General features: G+C 28.3%; 1 protein-coding gene across 3 annotated transcripts in view; it reads left to right on the forward strand.

Moving 5' to 3' along the window:
* LOC124420728 (amphiphysin-like) overlaps positions 1–5,642 on the forward strand; it is a 49,048-nt gene that overhangs the window by 41,935 nt on the left and 1,471 nt on the right. The gene's annotated exons all lie outside the window — the stretch shown is intronic.

Below are 5,642 nucleotides of genomic sequence, written 5' to 3' on the forward strand. Positions count from 1 at the left end.
CTAGACTATAGACTAGACTATAGACTAGAATATAGACTAGACTATAGACTAGACTATAGACTAGACTATAGACTAGACTATAGACTAGACTATAGACTAGACTATAAATACCAGGCGATGTAGTAATTACTAAACTATACTATAACAACAGAAGTGTAGCCTAGACGATATGTAGACTAAACTATAGACTAGAAAATAAACCATTATCTACAGTAAGTCTATAGTCTAATCTTTATTCTAAAAATAATCTTATATATAGTCTATTCTAAAGACAAGTGACTAGACTAAACGAAGTATCGATTAGACTATATTGTATATTGTAACAAGACTTTAGTTTACACTATAGAATAGAATATTGTCTTAGTCTAGTCTATATTCAGTTCTATAGTCTAGGCTGTGGTGCATTCTATAGTCTATTCACTAGACCATAGAAAGGACTATCTACTAGACTTTACATTAGTCTTTAGTCAATATTGTCTTGACTGTAGACTACATATTAGTCTTCAATATAGATCGTACTGCAGGCTTCATTGATAGTATTGTAGACTTGATTATAGAATGAAATATATTTTCTACTAGACTAGAGACTAGACTATAAGCCTAAAAACTTAATTAGAGTATTACCTATTCATAGGATGATAATAATCTTATCTAGAGAGTGGACTTAAGCGGTTATGACTTCATTTAAACTGATTTCAATTGATATAAGATTACTATTATTGTCTAGTTTTAACCGATTATATCTACTTAAAACAATTTATCTTACCACAAAACTAAATGAATATTCTTGTGAAATATAGAAATAATAAAAAATTGTTTAGAAAAAAGAAACTACTTAACAACAACAAACTGTCAATAAATGCGTGAGTGTCAAATTCAAAAAAAAGATTCAGATATAACAAACAAACTCGTAAAATGAAGGCGTATAATCAAGTTTAAATAAGTAGTACATACGACACACATACATACATATGTACATACCTAGTGGATTTTTGGTTTTATTTAACTTCTTACCGCAAAATGAAATAATTTAGATTTTTTTTTGGTTTTGGATTTAGTTATTTATTTTTTAATTTGAAAAAGTAAAACTGTTTAAATTACACACATGTTTTTTTTTTGTTCGTTCAGTCGTTCGTTCATATGATCTGAAATAATGGTATACAGTCAAGGTCAGTTGAAGTAATTTTAATTTTAAACAATAATTATTGTTTATATATATAATTTGTTTAAAGTAAATTAACAACAAATGCATATAAACAACAACAAATCTAGAATTTAAAAAGAATGAAAAAAACGGTAAAAAAAAGTTTTAATTTTGAAATAAACTTAAAAACACTGGAAAAAATTTTCAACTTTTTTTGTCGAAAAACAAAATATATAAACAATGTAATTTTTCCCGTTAAAATTATATGTTTTTTTTATTAAAGTCACATTGTTTTTTATTTTTATATAAAAAAAAACTTCTATTTCTCATATTACAATCATGTTTTTGTTGTTTATTTTTATTTTCTTCACTTTTTTTAGTGGGTCGTTAACATTTTAAGTCATCTATAGGAGTCTACAAGTAGTTACAAAAAAGATATACACACAAATGTATGTAGCGGTGTATATTTTTTCGTATCTTCTTTGGTTTTTTATATTTTTATATTGTTTTCCGTTTTACCGGCTTAAAATCTTTTCTCATATACATATATATTTTTATATTTTGATGTTGGTGGTGGCATGATTCTTCTTTTGTCTTTTAATTTTTATGAATGAATGTAGGCAAAACACAACTAACTCTGCACTCACAGTCTCCCATTCATTCAGTCAGTCTGTCAGTGTGTCTAACTATCAGTCTTTTATTAATTTTTCATTATTATTTCACTCACTCAGTCAGTGGGTCTGTCATTGAGTCAATGGCTCAAACTTGTACACTTACACAAACAAATTTACATTTATTAAAATCGGAAAACAATACATGTACACAGGCCAAACGAAAGAAAAAAATTGTGGTTAAAAAATATACAAGTGTAATTTTTCTATTACACTTAAAAAAATTTTTGGGAAGGTTCTTTTAAAATTATTCTTTTAGTTTTATCTGATATAATCTATTGACTATTTTAAGATTATAACTAGTAACTAGTCAAACCTATAGTCTCATCTATACACAAAGTCTAGTCTATAATCTAGTCTATAGTCTAGTCTATAGTCTAGTCTATAGTCTAGTCTATAGTCTAGTCTATAGTCTAGTCTATAGTCTAGTCTATAGTCTAGTCTATAGTCTAGTCTATAGTCTAGTCTATAGTCTAGTCTATAGTCTAGTCTATAGTCTAGTCTATAGTCTAGTCTATAGTCTAGTCTATAGTCTAGTCTATAGTCTAGTCTATAGTCTAGTCTATAGTCTAGTCTATAGTCTAGTCTATAGTCTAGTCTATAGTCTTGTCTATAGTCTTGTCTATAGTCTAGTCTATAGTCTAGTATATAGTCTAGTATATAGTCTAATCTGAAGTCTAGCCTATAGTCTAGTCTGTAGTTAAATTTGCAGTCTAGTCTATAGTCTAGTTTATAGTGTAATCTATAGTCTAGTTTATAGTCTTGTCTATAGTCTTTAGTATTGTATGACATTATCCAATATGTAGAAAACAACTTCAGTCCCTACTATATCCCTATCTCTTTCAAGGCTATAGTCCTATCTATTGTCGAAGCTATAGGCTAGTTTATAAATATTTTTTTTATTTTAGGATAATGCGCATTACTCCATAGCAAATTCTCTGAATGATTACAACACTTTATATTAACGTTTGCGGTTTGCATACGACAAAACAAGTACAAGAATTTATTTTCGATTTGTAATTTTAAAACAGTACGACTTAATACCATTTTTAGCCAAAAGTGTGTATTTCATAATTTATTTTCATCTAAATTTAGAACAATCAAGTATTATCACTCATACTCTATATTTGCATCAGTGATTGGTTGCACTAAACAGTAGGAAGCGAAGGAAATGAATTATTTATTTAGAGTAAAACAGTAACCCTATAATTTCGTTATTTTTAGCAAGTCTTGTATATACATATATGTATTTGTTGTTTTTGCTCTTTGAGCTGTTCACTTTACACTGCTTTTATAATGTTGTTGTTTTGCTTGTTTCTTTTCAATATTTATTATACAAAATAATACCCAATAACAGATCTGTTTGTTTGGGTTACAACAAATTTATTAAATATTACAAAATTTGTATTTTTCAACAAATACACACTTGCTCTTTTTTGCCAGTATGCGTGTGGCTGTGTTCGTGAATATTTGGAGACTCTTTTTTTGTTTTTGTATGACCCAAAAACACCCACATCTTTTATTTTCGTTTTTGGTTCAGAACTTAATTTGTACTTGTGTCATATACTAGCAATGTTAAATTAATTTTCTTTTTATAAATTCTTTTGTTTTACTTTTGTGAAAAAAGTTGAAAACAAATATAATTTACTTTTCTTTTAATTTTCCATGAATCAGAAACGGTAAATGATTTTCCTTTATTTAAAAAAAATGACTACGAAATTGAAGGTTTCGAAAAAGATGTGTTATTTTAAAAGATTAATTAAAAATTTTAAGTCAAAACCTTGTAGAGAAGACTAATCAATATAGAATGCAACAGAACTTTAGTCTACATACAGTATGATATAGTCTTGAACAAAGAGTGGACGATAGTCTTGTCTAAAGACTAGAATATAAATTATACTATAAACTAGACTTTAGACTACACTAAAGACTATAGAATATAAACTAGTTTATAGTCTTGACTGTAGGTTAGACTATAGACTAGACTATAGACTATATATAGACTAGACTATAGTCTTGACTATAGGCTAGACTATAGACTGGACTATAAACTAGACTATAGACTAGACTATAGACTAGACTATAGACTAGACTATAGACTGGACTATAGACTAGACTATAGACTAGACTATAGACTAGACTATAGACTAGACTATAGACTAGACTATAGACTAGACTATAGACTAGACTATAGACTAAACTATAGACTAGACTATAGACTAGACTATAAACTAGTATATAGTCTTGACTGTAGTCTATAGTCTTGACTGTAGGCTAGTCTATAGTATTGACTGTAAACTAGTCTATAGTCTTGACTGTAGGCTAGTCTATAGTATTGACTGTAAACTAGTCTATAACTCTTGACTGTAGATCAAACTTAAGTCTGGATTATAGAATGGAAGAAAATCTATTTCAGAAATTTACACGTTTAATTGTCCCACTATGTACCTTTTTATGTTAATGTTCCACTTTAGTATATAAGAAAATAGAAACATCCTTTTATGTAAACAGCTTACAGCAAAAGGATTGTGGGGTTTTACCTCCTAAAGATCAAATTTAAAAAAAATCAAATAAGTAAACGCTTAAAAGTGGGTGGCAATACCAGCAGCCACATTTCATTTATACATTACATATACATATGTATATGCAAATACATCTGTTCGTTAACAACCTTGTAATAGTTTAGTTTTTACATCATTTTTATTCTCATATATTTTTTCATTCTTAGTTTTACAACCAGGTCATATGTGTTTTTTTTTCTTTTCTTTCTTAATGACATTTCCACCTTCGTCATAAGCAAAGAATGAATAGATTTCCGTTCATAATAATATGAAAATGACATTCAGCACGTGGTTCTTTTTAAAAGATTTCTTTTTTTACATTTTATCTTATTTCTTTTTATTTTTTATCTTTTTGCTAAAAAGTGCCTTTAATAGATAGCTGTGTACTTTAAGACAACATTGTGGACATCTTTTATTTACGTATTCATTTAAAGCAAACATGCTAATCATATCATGATAATTAATACATACTCTAATCTTATCTTTAATATTCATATACAATATGATGACATGCGTAAGAGGTTTTTTTATAAATTATTTAATATTACAAGTAATTTACTACTTTTTCCAAATTTAATTTTTTTGCACATTTTACTTTTTCATATAGATACTTTTAATTTTAGAGAAACAGAGAGAGATACATAGTCTTGATTATGGACTAAAGTACTGACTGGACTAGATTATAGACTAGACTATGTACTAAACTATGTACTAGACTATAGACTACACTATAGTCTCTTATCTGAACTAGACTATGGACTGAATTATAGTCTACACTATTTTATAATCTGGTCTATAATCAAGTCTGTAGTCTAGACAATAGTCTAGTCGATAGTCTTGTCTATAGTCTAGTCTAGACTCTAGAATAGATTGGACTATAGACTGAACTACAGACTGGACTATAGGTTGAACTATGGACTGGACTATAGACTGGACAATAGACTGGACTATAGACTGGCTATAGACTGGACTATTGATTGGAGCATAGACTGAACTATAGAATAAATTATAGACTGGACAATAGACTAGAGCATAGACTGGACTATAAACTAAACTATAGACTGGACTTTGGACTGGACTATAGACCATATAGTCCATAGTATAGATTATGCACTGGACTTAAGACTAGCCTCTAAACAAAACAGCATACAAGACTAAAAAGTAGACTAGACTGAGCTATGGTCTATAAACTAGACTATGGACTTAAGACTAGTCTGCTATTATATTATGACTAGACTGCGCTTTAGTCTATACACTAGACTATAA

Source organism: Lucilia cuprina, chromosome 6 (genome assembly GCF_022045245.1).
Source record: "Lucilia cuprina isolate Lc7/37 chromosome 6, ASM2204524v1, whole genome shotgun sequence".
NCBI lineage: Eukaryota > Metazoa > Arthropoda > Insecta > Diptera > Calliphoridae > Lucilia > Lucilia cuprina.